The sequence below is a fragment of the Neoarius graeffei genome, chromosome 8 (assembly GCF_027579695.1).
Source record: "Neoarius graeffei isolate fNeoGra1 chromosome 8, fNeoGra1.pri, whole genome shotgun sequence".
In the NCBI taxonomy this organism is placed as follows: domain Eukaryota; kingdom Metazoa; phylum Chordata; class Actinopteri; order Siluriformes; family Ariidae; genus Neoarius; species Neoarius graeffei.
Window position 1 is genome coordinate 83,007,590 of NC_083576.1, and position 15,724 is coordinate 83,023,313.

At 48.8% G+C, this 15,724-nt stretch overlaps 1 protein-coding gene across 1 annotated transcript in view; it reads left to right on the forward strand.

The window, feature by feature from the left end:
* Positions 1 to 15,724, forward strand: part of LOC132889943 (cytochrome P450 2D3-like) — a 31,188-nt gene that overhangs the window by 1,723 nt on the left and 13,741 nt on the right. The window lies entirely within an intron of this gene.

The following is a 15,724-nucleotide window of genomic DNA, read 5'->3' on the forward strand; positions in this document are numbered from 1 at the left end:
TTTTAACATGAAGTCAGTTTTGTTGATGTTATAACTCTTCATTGATGGAAACTTGACTGCAAAACTGTTCATGACAACTGCAGTCCTCAGCCATAAAAGCATTACTGTAAGTGTCCAGAGCTTCTTCCAAGTGTGACTTTCAACTGTCCATATGGGGCCGTCCTCCACAGGAGCGATGAGATGAGACTCCAGCCAGACGTAGGACATCAGGATGGATCAGGCAGGTCTGAGGAGCAGAAGAGGTTCAGGATTTCGATCTCAGGATTGACATGTAACTCAGAGGAACAGACCGGGGGGGACCAGGTGGCCACCTCACTCGCAGGATGCCGATACGGTTGGAAGTCAGGGGTACAAGGAGTAAAACAAGATGTCCAAAATTGCAAAAATAGGTTTCAAAAATAGGTGGTTTTTTTTATTTATAAATGCACTTTCCACCAGCAAACCAAAATGTCCAAAAATAATAAAGCTTGGGAAGTATTTAAAATAACAATACAAAAATACTAAACACAAAATCAAAATACTAGGCTTGAAAATCACTTTGCGACAAGACTACACAGCTCTCTCCGGTAAACAGCTCCTCCCTACACCCCCCCCCCCCCCCCAACTGCAAAATGAGCAGAGTTTAAATACACCCATGCATTCCCTCAAAATTGGACCAATCATTGAGTAATAGGATGATTGGCCCATACCACTCTAACTGACAGGTAAATACACTCAGTTAAACAAAATCTAACACATACAAAACAATACCATATAACCCAAACATAAACCACACACATTATAAACACTATTTACAAATGTGATACATATTTTGACACACCAGAAAAGACTACAAACACAACATGCACTTTCACACCCCCTTCACAAACATTTCCCCCCTTACCCAAAGTCACGATGATTGGAGAAATACTACCAATGCGGCGCGCACTTCCGTTTGGCAGTACAGCTATGGTGACAGAGCATGGAGGAAACATGAGGCGAGTATGGCGTTTGTGCACATGAATGAACCGGAGATTTAGACGGCTATATGGGTGTAAAGTGTTGCATGAGAGTGGGTACCTCACCCTAATGCCGGAGATGTTAGACTAAATGCTTGGCACGTAGATATCTGTGTTATGGCTGGTTTGTTTGTTAGCGCGACAAGCGCTAATTGTTTTTAATGATGGGGGTAATGCAACATGACAAACAATGAGTTTGGGAACACATACCTGAGGGCTGTAGGTCAACTGGAGACAACTTTCATGCTGCAAATAGTGTAGGCAAACTTTAAAAGCTGTGTGTATGTGGGTAGCATATGTGTAGTGTGCGTGTGTATGCATGCGTGCAGGCGCTCAATGTCTCTCGTAGCCCCTCCTTGTCTCGCGGTGCTATCATAATACACACAGTTAATCAAAGAAGGAAAAAGTCCACAAATGTCCATAATTCATATATAAACACCATAAAATCTATAAAACACTACACTCGTGAGAAGGGCAGAGCTACCTTCTCACATTTCCCCCCCCTTCTGCAGTCTCGGAGCCAGGGGTGGAGAGACAGGCCCTCCACCTCTGGAGTCACCCACACGGGTGACGGGACAGGAAATCAGCCACAGTGTTGTACTTGCCAGCACGGTACTTCACTGTGAACTGGTATGGCTGCAATGCCAAAACCAGCGAGTAATCCTTGCGTTTGTGTCTTTCATGCGCCCAAGCCATTGCAAGGTGCAATGATCAGTCTCAAGCGTGAAGTGCCCACCAAGCAGATAATACCTGAAGGAATCAAGAGCATATTTCACTGCCAGGCACTCTCGCTCCACTGCAGCGTACCTGGTTTCTCTTGGAAACAATTTGCGGCTAATAAAAGCCACTGGTCGTCGGTCCTCCCCCTCACCCTGGAGAAGGACTGCACCAATACCGACACCCAAGGCATCAGTATGTACAGTGAAAGGCTTGGTGAAGTTGGGACTCTGCAGCACTGGACCCCTACACAGAGCCCCCTTTAAATCCACAAAGGCCCTTTCCTGCTCCTCCCCCCACTGCACTTGAAGGTTGCTGCCCTTCCAGGTCAGGTTAGTGAGGGGAACAGCCTGGCTGGCAAAATCCAGAATGAACTTCCTGTACCAGCCCACCAGGCCTAAGAATGACCTGACGTCCTTCTTCGTCCGAGGTCTTGGGCAGTTCTGCACAGCCTCCACCTTGTCCTGTTGTGGCCGGATGACTCCCCGGCCCAACATATGCCCCAAGTAGCGCACCTCCTCCTTGGCAATGGCGCACTTCTGGGGATGGATGGTGAGGCCTGCCTGCTTAATCCTGTGAAGTACCTCCTCCAGATGTTCCAGGTGGTCTCTCCAGGTGGCACTATAGACCACAATGTCGTCCAAATAGGCTGCTGCAAACGACTCTGTACCTGAGAGCACAATGTCCATAAGCCTCTGGAAAGTGGCTGGCGCCCCCTGCAGCCCAAAAGGCATAACATTGAAATGGAACAATCCTTGGGGAGTACGAAATGTTGTGTAGGGCTTGGGCTCTTCTGTCAAGGGAACTTGCCAGTAGCCCCTACATAAGTCCAGGGTTGTAATGTAAGTGGCCTTTCCCAGCCGCTCTATTAAATCCTCCAGATGTGGCATGGGGTATGCATCAAATTTTGACTGGGCGTTAATCCGCCGAAAGTCAATGCAGAATCTCAATGAGCCGTCTTTCTTGGGAACCAGCACCACGGGGTTACTCCACTCACTGGTTGATCTCTCAATCACCCCCAGTGCCAGCATATCCTCCACCTCAGCCCTGAGGGAAGGCAGCAGACACTCTGGCACACGATACATTCACTGTCGCACCGGGGTTGTGTCATTCAAAGTGACGGAGTGCTCCACCACTGTGGTGAAACCTGGCCCCTCCTGGAACAGGTCTGGTGGGATAATCTTAGCCAGCTCTGCTTGCTGCTGTGAGGCCAAGTGTGACACGTCCAGGGCCATAGCTGGTTGGCTACTAGGGAGGAACTGCTCCGGTCTATCGTCTTCCTGCACCACCGCCTGCACCCTGAGCTGTAATTCTGGGGTAGCTGTTGGCTCCTTCCATTCTTTCAGCAGGTTCAAGGTCTGCCTTGGCTTCCTCCTCCCTGGTAGCTCAATCTCATATGTCGCTGGACCCATCTGCCGGACAACCCTGTACGGGCCTTGCCACTTGGCCAACAGCTTGCTCTCTGACGTGGGCAGAAGAAGCAGCACTTTCTGCCCAGGCACTAGAGTCCTCTGCCTGCCCGTCTGGTCGTACCAGGTCTTCTGCCTGGTCTGGGACTTCTCCATGTTAGTCCGCACAAGCTCAATCATCTGCTCCATCTTCTCCCTCATCTTGAGGACATGTGCTAAAATTGACTGAGTATCTGCAGTCTGAGGACCCTCCCAGGCCTCCCTCAGCATGTCCAGAGGCTCCTTCACTGGCCAGCCAAACAGCAGTTCAAACAGCAAGGAGCCAGTAGACACCTGGGGTACCTCCCTATATGCAAAAAGGAGGTAGGGCAGCCAACGGTCCCAGTCCTTTTCGGTCTCAACAACAAACTTCCTTAACATGTTCTTCAAAGTTTGGTTAAAACATTCAACAAGGCCATCGGTCTGAGGGTGGTAGGGGGTAGTCTTAATGCCCTTAATGCCTAACATGCCATAAACCTGCTTCAAGCTTTTGGAGAGGAAAGCTGTGCCCTGATCAGTTATTATCTCTTTCGGGATGCCTACACAGGAAAATAACTGCAGTAAAGCCTGTACAATGGGTCTTGCAGATATCTTGCGAAGTGGGAATGCCTCAGGGTATCTGGTTGCGTAGTCGCACACCACTAGAATGTATTTAAAACCAGTCTGTGTTCATTCTAGTGGGCCTACAATGTCCATGGCTATGCGTGTGAATGGTACATCAATACAAGGAAGTGGCTGAAGGGGGTAAAGGCTAGCTTTGTGCTTACTGGTGACCTGACACACTGAGCAAGCTTGGCAAAACTCCTGCACCTCTTTGTACATCCCTGGCCAGAAAAAATCTTGCTACAATGCGAGCGCATGTTTTCTGGAGACCAAGGTGACCTGCCCAGGCAATGCTGTGCCCCATGGCTAACACCTTGCTACATAGCTGTGTGGGTACTACCAGCTGCTCTTCTCTGCCCCCCTCTGGCTGATGGTAAAGTATTCCCCCTCTTAGGACATACCCCTCCCCAGCTAAAGTAGGTGGAACCCCTGTCTTGACCCCATCTTCCTCAATGACTTTCTCAAAAGCCTTCTTAAGTGACCCATCCTCCCGCTGCAACTGTTTAATGTCAGTTATCAATTCCTCCCAGTCTTCATCTGGCTGAGTGACCTGCATTTCTTTGATTCTTTTAACAGTGCCCTCTAGCCTGTCCTGCCGTCTCTGTTGCCGGGACTTTCTGAGTCTACCCCTACTAACACACTCCACATCACTGCTAGCAAAAGGTAACTCATGTAATGTGTTAGCAACATCTTGCTCTGCACTTCCTGTAACTTTCTGGGACCTGGTTATTACCATGTTAACCACTCTACTGGACTGTATGAGCTCTGGCAACACTAACACATCCTGACCAATTAACACTGGGTGACTCAACCTTTCTACCACCCCAACTGTCAACTGATAAATCTGACCATTAACTTCAAGGTACACCTCTGCTGCTGGGTAATCATGGGCATCTCCATTAACACAAACAATAGAGACCTTACTACCAGGTAACAGGTTTCGCCTCTCTACCAGGTGTGGCTGTACTAGTGTCTGGTTGCTCCCCGTGTCCAACACTGCCATGGCCTCCTTCCCATTAACCAAAACCTGCACTGTCTGCAACCTCCCCAGGACCCCCACTGTTTCCCCCTCTGGATGTGGAAGACAGCTATAACTAGCTCCTTTGGGTTTTCGGGCTGGACAGTCATGCATAATGTGTCCCCCCTTATTACAGTGATGACACACTATCAAGGTGGATGCTCTGGGACCAACGGGATAACTCTGGGTAGGTGCTCCGGGACCTATGGGATAACTAGGCTTTATGGGGAGAGTACCATCTCTAGGGCGACCGCTAGGCTGATGACCACCACCCTGACCAAAACCATCGGACCTACCTCTGGCCGCTGGTCTGCTGTCATGGTTCAGGCGAAAGCTGGTGTGTCTCTGCCGAGCTGCAACACAGTCCTCAACCAATTCCGCCGCCCTCTGGCCACTCTTTGGGTGACGTTCCTTGACCCACACTCTGATATCTGGGGCCAAGGTGCGCAGATACTGTTCCAGTATCATCTCCTCACAGATTTCTTCAACCGACTTAATCGCCGGTCTAATCCATTTATGGAACAGATCTTTCATTCGGTTGTAGAGCTTTCTAGGTGTTTCACCGGGCTTTATGTCAGGCTCTCGGAACAGGTGTAGGTATGTTTCCTCATTAATTTCATATTTTTGCAGGATGGCTTCTCTCACCCAATCATAATTCATGGTGCAGTCAGGGTCCATTGCCACATATGCTGCCCTGGCTTTCCCTGTAAGGTGGGGGACCAGAATCACCGCCCATGCGTCTCTTGGCCAACGGTACGCCCATGCTAGCCACTCAAATGTCGTAAGATATTGCTCAATGTCCTCCCCTTCCTCCAGTTTAGGGATGGCGCGCCTGGACCACTCAGGTACTGCTGCCGCCGATGCCACTCCCCCGGATGACTGGAGTGGTAGTGTCACTGACGCTGATGGTGCTGCCGCCGCTGCTGCCCCTGATGGTGGTGTTGCCACCGCTGCCGCTGGTGGTGGTACTGGTGCTACTGCTATTGCTGCTGCCACCGGTGGTGGTGCTGCTGCTGCCGCCGCCAGTGGTGGCGGTGCTGCTGCCACAGCTGGTGGTGGTGGTGCTGCTGCCACAGCTGGTGATGGTGCCCGCTTCTCTGTTTCAAAGTCATCGCGGAGCTGGTTCAACTGGACCTGGATGCCCATCCAGCGCTGCTCTTGTTTGAAGGCCTCCCTTTCCTGGTTCTGTAATGACCGCTCCAGGAGCCGTTGCAGAGCAGCCAGCTCTGACTCCTGCGTATGACTCCCACCTGGATCCATGGCTCCAGTGTCCTCATGGTCCTCTGCTGGATCTGCATCCTTGTTCAGGTCATCTCTAATCAGTCGGCGGTAGGCCATCTCTTGCCTTGTCAAATACCGCTTCCCCTCTGACTCCAGTGTCTCTTGGCATTTGAAACCACTTCAGGACACTAAATGTGAGGGACCAGGTGGCCACCTCACTCGCAGGATGCCAATACGGTTGGAAGTCAGGGGTACAAGGAGTAAAACAAGATGTCCAAAATCGCAAAAATAGGTTTCAAAAATAGGTGGTTTTTTTATTTATAAATGCACTTTCCACCAGCAAACCATCTCGTCTCGTCTCGTCTTCTTCCGCTTATCCGGGACCGGGTCGCGGAGGCAGCAGTCTAAGCATGGAAGCCCAAACTTCCCTTTCCCCAGACACCTCGGCCAGCTCCTCAGGAAGAACACCGAGGCGTTCCCAGGCCAGCCGAGAGACATAGTCCCTCCAGCGTGTCCTGGGTCTTCCCCGGGGCCTCCTCCCGGGGGGACATGCCTGGAACACCTCCCCAGGGAGGCGTCCAGGAGGCATCCGAAAAAGATGCCCGAGCCACCTCAGCTGGTTCCTCTCGATGACAGAAAGAACCAGCAAACCAAAATGTCCAAAAATAATAAAGCTCGGGAAGTATTTAAAATAACAATACAAAAATACTAAACACAAAATCAAAATACTAGGCTTCAAAATCACTTAGTGACAAGACTACACAGCTCTCTCCGGTAAACAGCTCCTCCCTACACACACACCCCAACTGCAAAATGAGCGGAGTTTAAATACACCCATCCATTCCCTCAAAATTGGACCAATCATTGAGTAATAGGATAATTGGCCCATACCACTCTAACTGACAGGTAAATACACTCAGTTAAACAAAATCTAACACATACAAAACAATACCATATAACCCAAACATAAACCACACACATTATAAACACTATTTACAAATGTGATACATATTTTGACACACCAGAAAAGACTACAAACACAACATGCACTTTCACACCCCCTTCACAAACATTTCCCCCCCTTACCCAAAGTCACGATGATTGGAGAAATACTACAAATGCGGCGCGCACTTCCGTTTGGCAGTACAGCTATGGTGACAGAGCATGGAGGAAACATGAGGCGAGTATGGCGTTTGTGCACATGAATGAACCGGAGATTTAGACGGCTATATGGGTGTAAAGTGTTGCATGAGAGTGGGTACCTCACCCTAATGCCGGAGATGTTAGACTAAATGCTTGGCACGGAGATATCTGTGTTATGGCTGGTTTGTTTGTTAGCGCGACAAGCGCTAATTGTTTTTAATGATGGGGGTAATGCAACATGACGAACAATGAGTTTGGGAACACATACCTGAGGGCTGTAGGTCAACTGGAGACAACTTTTATGCTGCAAATAGTGTAGGCAAACTTTAAAAGCTGTGTGTATGTGGGTAGCATATGTGTAGTGTGTGTGTGTATGCATGCATGCAGGCGTTCAATGTCTCTTGTAGCCCCTCCTTGTCTCGCGGTGCTACCATAATACACACAGTTAATCAAAGAAGGAAAAAGTCCACAAATGTCCATAATTCATATATAAACACCATAAAATCTATAAAACACTACACTTGTGAGAAGGGGAGAGCTACCTTCTCACAGGGGGGAAGAGAGAGAAAACACACGTTGTTAGGTATGCCCATTGTCACCTGAATAAATAGAAACAGTATACATTTTGCACTGAGTGCAAGCAGGGACTCCAGCAAAACTAACTATGACAGCATAACTAAAAGGGGAGAGCCCCGGGGCATAAAGCAGCAGCCACTACACTGTCAAAAAACTCGAGTGAGCAAGCGAGTGGAGGACTGACAGCATTCATACATCCCAGTTTACCAAAACGCTCCATGTCTGAGGACCCTCTAGAGCTACTCCTTTACCTCCTAAGCACTATTAACAAAAGGCTTGACTAAACAGATATGTTTTCAGCCAAGATTTAAACGCTGAGACTGTGTCCGATTCCCGAACACTACTTGGAAGGCTGTTCTATAACTATCGGGCTTTGTAAGAAAAGGCTCCGCCCCCCTGATGTAGCCTTCACTATATGAGGTACCAGCAGATAGCCTGCACCTTTTGATCTAAGTAGGCGTGGCGGGTCATAAAGGCCCAGAAGTTTGCTCAGGTACTGTGGCGTGAGACCATTCAGTGGTTTAAAGGTCAACAGTAGTATTTTAGAATCAATACGAAATTTGATTGGGAGCCAATGCAGTGTGGATAAGACAGGGGTGATGTGGTCATCTTTTCTAGTTCTAGTAAGAAGTCTTGCTGCTGCATTTTGAACTAACTGGACCTTGTTTATGCACTTATTGGAACATCTAGACAGTAAGGCATTATAATAATCCAACCTGGAGGGAACGAAAGCATGAACTAGTTTTTCTGCATCATGCAGTGACATTAAATTTCTTATCTCAGCAATATTTCTGAGATGAAAGAAAGCTATCCAGGTAATGTTATCAATGTGAGTTTCAAATGAAAGACTGGGGTCAGTAATCACCCTGAGGTCTTTTACTGCTGCATGTGAAGAAACAAAAAGGCCATCCAGAGTTACTATGTAATCAGAACACTTACTTCTAGCTGCATGTGGTCCTAGTATAAGTACTTCAGGCTTGTCAGAGTTAAGCAGAAGGAAGTTAATAAGCATCCAGTGTCTGTCATTTACACATTCCTCAATTTTATTAAGCTGGTGTCTCTCATCTGGTTTTGCAGAAACATACAACTGTGTGTCATCAGCATAACAGTGGAAACTAATACCATGTTTATGAATAATATCACCCAGAGGTAACATATATATATATATAAAGAAAAAAGCAGTGGACCCAAGACAGAACTTTGTGGAACACCAAACTTTACCTCAGTAGGTCTAGAAAAATCACCATTTCCATCAACATACTGATAGCGATCAGTTAAATAAGAGCTGAGGCAGGAGAGGGCCGTTCCCTTAACTCCCACAGCATTTTCTAGTCTATCCAGAAAAATGGAATGATCAGTGGTATTAAATGCTGCTCTAAGGTCAAGCAACACAAGCAGCGAGACACAGCCCTGATCAGATGCCAACAGTAGGTCGTTTACTACTTTAACCAGAGCTGTCTCTGTGCTATGATGAGGTCTAAATCCTGACTGATACATTTCATGGATGTTATTCCTATGTAAATATGAGCATAACTGCTGTGCCACAGCTTTTTCAAGGATCTTGGAGATAAAGGGGAGGTTTGATATTGGCTGATAATTGGACAGCTGACAGGGATCAAGGTCAGGTTTTTTAATCAGGGGTTTGATAGCTGCAAGTTTGAAGGATTTGGGTACATAGCCAATCCTAAGAGAAGAATATATTATTTTTAGAAGCTGTTCAATTATTTCAGGTATATGTCCTGTTATATCCTATCCAATTATCTGTTTGAATAGATGTGTAGGTAAGGGATCTAGTACACAAGTTGAGGATTTTGATGCGGAGATTAACGAAAGTAATTCGATTTCTCCAAGGGGAGTAAAACGCTGGGTAACCATGGTTCTACGACTGGTGGAAGACCGCCAGATGGCGCAGTTTAGACTGTGTGAAACCCCTTGCACTAGCCGCATCTCTTGCCGAGAATTTATACCCAAGTTGTCAACTCGTGACGTATGACGTGCCCTAAATGATAAAACAGTAGCACGCACGTCTATCATTGCCTGGAGCCTTTCTCGCCAGAACCAGAGTCCCGAGTGACTGGTCTATCTGGCGGTCTTCCACCAGTCATAGAACCACGGTTACCTACGTAACCAGCATTCTACTTCCTTGTCTCCAGACCGCCAGATGGCGCAGTTTAGACTGTGTGGAAGACTTATGTCCAAGCTGTCACGAGGCCCCAACTAATACATAAGACATAACAAAGGAAAAAAAAAACCCACCACAGACTAGTGTTATGTTACTGACTTCACTTTATTGAACAAGTCAGATTAGTTACACTTCTATTATTGCATTTGTAACAATCAAGAACTGGTGGAGGCTGTAAAGCTCACACCTCCCATGAAAGGAACTGCTGTTGTCCACAGCTAATGAACAGATGGAGCAGCACTAAACACAGCTTGCATGCATGATGAAGAACTAGTAGCAACATTTATCCTGTAGAACCTGGAAAATGTGCAGGCTGACGTCCAGGTTGCGGCCGAACAAATATCCAATAGACTCACACCATTCAGGGCAGCCCAAGAGGTAGACACAGAACAAGTGGAGTGACATTTCACTACCGTCGGTATGTCATGGCCTGTAGAAGAATAAGCGTAAGATATAGTGTCTGTAATTCAATGAGCCAACCTATCCTTAGACAAGGCCGCTCCTTTACATCTGTCACTGAAGCACACAAACAATTGGTCAGTGGTTCGCCAGTCTGCTGTGGCTGTCACATACTGCCTAAGTGCCCTAACAGGACAAAGGTCCATGTTCAGTGTATTACCGTATCTGAAGGATCCAAAGCAGGAATAATCAGAGGGCTGTTAACAAAATCTGGACCCAACACTTTAGGTAGAAAAGTAGGGTTTGGCCACAATGTTACTCGTGAGATCTCTGGCCCCCACTGCAGACACAGTGGGCTGACGGAGAGTGCTTGCAGCTCACTTACCCTTTTTGCTGAGGCCACTGCAATCAGGAAAGCAGTCTTCATTGAAAGCCACTTAATGTCAACACTCCCCAGAGTGTTGTGGAGTATGGAGGGCTACAGAGACTGTTCAACACAACATGGAGGTCCCACTGAGGTACGACGCATTTGGAGAGGTGGATTCAAACGTTTTGCACCTTTCAGGAAGGTCACAATCATCTTATGTGCCCCGACAGGGTGCCCATCAATTGGACCCCTGTAGGCTGACATCATAGCCACATATCCTCTCAGGGTCGATGCAGAGTGACCAGCCTCCAAAAGGCCCTGCAGAAATTCCAAAATGTTCTTCAAAGTACTTGCCACTGGGTCAGTACAGCGTTCAGAACACCATGCTGAATAATATTTCCATCTGCCACTATACAACAGGCATGTAGATGGAGAACGAGCATTTAGAAGAGTGTTCCTGAGCCCCTGTGAACATTCCAGTATGCAGGATGAGCCCCCAAGGGCCAGACCCAGAGCTTCAGTCTCTGCAGGTCTGTCTTGACTGGTAGAGGGCTGGGTGGACCTGTGAACAGTGCTTTCAGAAGATAAAACCAGGGACTGTATACATGGTATGGTGCGACCAGAATCACAGGCTGGTTGGTTGTCCGTATGCGCTCAAGTATCTGCCATATCAGTGGGAATGGAGGGAGCGCATACAGCCTCAGGTTTGGCCACTGATGGGCAAATGCATCCTGCCCCAGGGACCTAGGCTTGCCCCGCAGTGAGAACCACTTTGGACAGTGGGTCGTCTCTCTGGTGGCAAATAGGTCCACCTCCGCTTGCCCGTCTGTTTTCCAAATCATCTGAACTACCTCCTTGTTCAGGCGCCCTGAGAGAGTGTCCCTTACACAATTCTTCTTCCCGGGCACATGTATCACCCTCAGAGATAGCAGGTGTGCATCCGCTCACAGCCAGATCTGCCTGGTTAGGGTGTTCAGCAAGGAGGACTTCGTCTCCCCCGGTGGTTGATGTGATATACTGTTGGAGTGTTGTCCGACCAAATAAGGACACGATTGCATTCCAGCTGTCCTCTGAAGTGCTATAGCATCAGCCAGACAGCCCGCAGTTCCAGGTAGTTTATGTGGCAGGACCGGAACCTGTCCTGCCACACACCATGAATCCCCTGGTGATTCCACACTCCGCCCCAGCCTTGTTGACTGGCATCCATGATGATGACCTCCCTCTGAGCTGGGGGTGGTCCCAGTGTGACTCCCCTCAGAAGAAAAGATCTCAGTGCCCACTGCTTCAGGGAGGCAACGCCCTTTGGTATCATCGACACCAGCACATGCTTTTTGGGTCTGAGCTGAGAGTCTCTTGGCCCTCAGCCGTGATTGAAAAGGCAGGAGATGAAGCCTGCCTAATGTAATAACAGGTGTTGCAGCCGCCAACATACCTGCAAGACACAGCAGCAGGCCATAGTGGACGGTCTGACTCGACCGGACTCGTGTGGCCAGCCCCAGTATGTTGCGAATTCTTCCCTGAGTCAGGCACGCTTGCATTCAGGTGAATGCCTATGAAGTCGATGGTCTGAGTCGGTTCCAGTGTGCTCTTCTCGAAGTTCACCGTCAAACCGAGAGCTGAAACATGATTGAGTAGTATCTGAGCATTCGCACGCGCTTGCTCTGGGGACCGTGCATAAAGCAGCCAGTCATCCAGATAGGGTAGGACATGGATGTCCTGGTGATGTAATGGAGACAGGGCCTCGCGCATGCACCTGGTAAAGACCCGGGGGGCCAGTGATAGCCCAAAAGGAAGCACCTTGAACTGCAACGAGTGACCTTCGAAATGGAAATGAAGGAAGAGACGATGCTGAGGATAAATGGGTACGTGAAAATACACGTCTCATAGATCCACCGTAATGAACCAGTCTCCTGTCTCCACTGAGTGGAGCACGTCCGAAGTACGAAAGGGCAGCTGCTTGAGGTAAGTGTTTAGATGGCGTAGGTCTAGTATTGGCCGGAGCCCGCCATCTTTCTTGGGTACCATGAAGTAGGTGGAGAACACACCCCGATGTGTCTGGGGGTCTATTTCTTCTATGGCATCTTTGTTTAAGAGGGACTGAATTTCGGGGCATCGTGGCTCAGGTGGATGGGGTGCCATGCCATGGATCCAGAGACCTGGGTTCGATTCTGACCCGGGGTTGTTTCCCAGTCCCTCCCCATCTCTCTCTCCCACTCGTTTCCTGTCTCTGCATTGTCCTGTCCAATAAAGGTGAAAAAAGCCCCCCAAAAAATCTTTAAAAAAAAAAGAGGGACTGAATTTCCGATAGTAGGGCAGAACGTGTTCCCGGGCTTTGAGCCCTAAGTTTAGAGGAGGCCGGTGGTGAAATTGAAGGCGATAGCCACCTTTGAGGGTGTTCAGGACCCACAGGTTTGGCATTGTTGAGCCCCAGTACTCCAGTTGTTGAGGAGTAAAACGCCCTGCCACCGGCCGCACACCATCAGTCTCGTGACTGTGGGCGGTGTGCAGCTTTGGGGGAATGGCTGTGAGTTGCCCTTGGAAAAGAGGTAGGGGGTCTGCCACGTGTTCTGCGGTGGGGAAAGCCATATTCTGTTTGCCTCCGCTGAGGCTGCTGGAAGGCTGCTGCTGTATGGTGGCGATAGAAAGGGGTGCTGCGAAAGGTAGGTGGTGGCAATGCCTGAGGTCGTCTGAAAGCAGGTCTCGGTTTCATATGTTGGGAGCGTGTTTCAGAAGCAAGTTGGCGGTGGTTTAGAGCCTCTTGCACTGCTGGGCCAAACACCTGCCCAGGGGCCAAGGGTAGTTGGCGCAAGACATTCCTAGCTGCATCAGGAAGAGGGGACTGTGCTACCCAGATCTGCCTGCGGGCTTGGAGTAGCAGTCCCATAGACTTACCACACTGCTTAGTCATTGCCCCCACGCCCTGAAGAGCAGTGTCTATCAACTCAGAGGCAGCCGCATCTGAGGTTGGCTGTAGGATTGTCTGCAAAGCAAGTAGTAGATGGGCCATGGTATTCAGGACCCACCCCATTGTAGCCTGAGTGTTATAAGCTCTACACACCAAATTGTCAGTGCGTCTGCACTCTGGGCTAGGGCACCGTGGGTCAGCATGAAGGGCTTCATCAGGTGGGGCAACCAGTGACACCACTGCTGACTCCACCGGTGGCATGGGGCCCAGGCCTACAGAGCCTGGGTTTGCCATGGAAGCCAACAGTCTAGAGGGATGGTCCATTCTGCTGGTATTTGCCTCCTTTAGTGCCTCAGTAAACATCTTAACAAAGTCCTCGCAGTGAGGGACAAAGAGATCATTGCTGTGTGTGGATAAGTGGCAAAGATGGTTTGTCTGTACCAGACTCTGAGGAAGAGGTTCTATGTTAAGCTTTGCCAGGGCCATTCGAATGGTTCCTGCTAGAGTGGCATTGACCACTGATGATTCTGGCTTGTCCTCTGACTCCCAGCCACTGTCTGTAGCAGGAGAGTGGAAGGCAACATGGTCATCTGGGAATGAAAAATCTCTGCCTAAAGGAAACAAGCTATCTGTGGCAGCAAGAGAAACCGTATCCTCCTCTCTGTGTAGGGGAGATGAATGAATGAACCCTTTATTATCACTGTACCAGTTAAATTGACCATCAACCTGTCCTTACATACATACATACATACATACATACATACATACATACATACACACACATATTAACAGAGGGACAGGACAGACAGGACAGAACAGACAGGACAGGAAGACAGGGGGAAAAAAGAAAAATTACAGAGAACATGAGGAAAGGAGAGGAGAAAAAAGCAACCCCCACGCTATGCTCCTGTGAGGAGTACAGTGTGGGAACATTAAAAAAACCCTCAGCACATAAGCACAAAAAACACAAATACACTTTACAACATGAAAACACGGGACTTGGGGGGAAGGGGGGGCGATCAGGGGTGGGGGGAGGGGGGAGGGGAGGAGGTAGAGGTAACCCAGCGCAAGCAAGCAGCCGTCCGCTCCTGCAGCCATGAGGGTGCTGGTCCAGGCCCGGCGCCAGGAACAGTTTACTAAGGGGGCAATTAGAAATCGCAAGGGGGCAAATATTTTTCATATAGTGTGTAGTAGTGATGGTGGTCTGACAACGTGTTTCAAACAATTAACTGTGCCAACCACAAAACCACGGCCCCGAAGGTTGCTTTAGTACAGGAAAATCATGTGACATATTACCAGGGCAGTTGCACTTTATCAACTCCCGTGCCCACCTGTTAACCCTCCCCTCCAATTTTCTCACAGACACGCGGTACAACCGGAAAGATGCCAAACATAAAACAACACACACAAACCTACAGGCAAGTCCTTTAAATTTAAAATACATACAAATAGCTCCGCGGCATGAAAACAAAACATCAGTGCAAGTCTAAGGTACTTGGCTCAGCGGCCAAAATCATAATTAAAAAAAATCAACAGACCCCACGGCTGCACCAGTAATAGCCTTCCTGACTCGCACTGAGTCAACGCTAACCACTTAATCCACGATCCCAGTTTAGGCGTGTAGGGGACAAAGCACTCTGAAGTGATGAATTTTCACCTCCGCTGCATGGGGGGTGACGTCAACGACACATATTCTTACGCTATTTATGTCTATAATGCATTATATTTTCATAAGAAAACAATTAAGTGATCTGAGTCTCCGTTGAGGGGGCGGGGCTGTAGCCACGAGGGGGCGACGCCCCCTTTCGCCCCCCCACTGCGCCGGGTCCACACTGGTCACGCACTCGCTTGTCACACTGGGGGTGAAAGCGGCGACCGCAGGAAGTGGGGGAAGAAACGTGAGGAATGTGAGAGCGTCTCACAGCAGTGACCTTCAGGGGGAGATGTTGTCTCAGCAACGGCCTTGGCCGAAGCTGGTGCTGTCTCAGGGAGCCAAAAATAGATAAGATTGGGATTGTTTGGTCTTGGGGCGAGCAGACGCATTTTATGCACGTCTGCTCTGTTCGTTCATTTCTGTCCATTCTGTCCATATTGTCCAATTTGGTCTCCGAAAAACTTTTCCTTTGCAAAGCCGAAAGCTTCTCCAT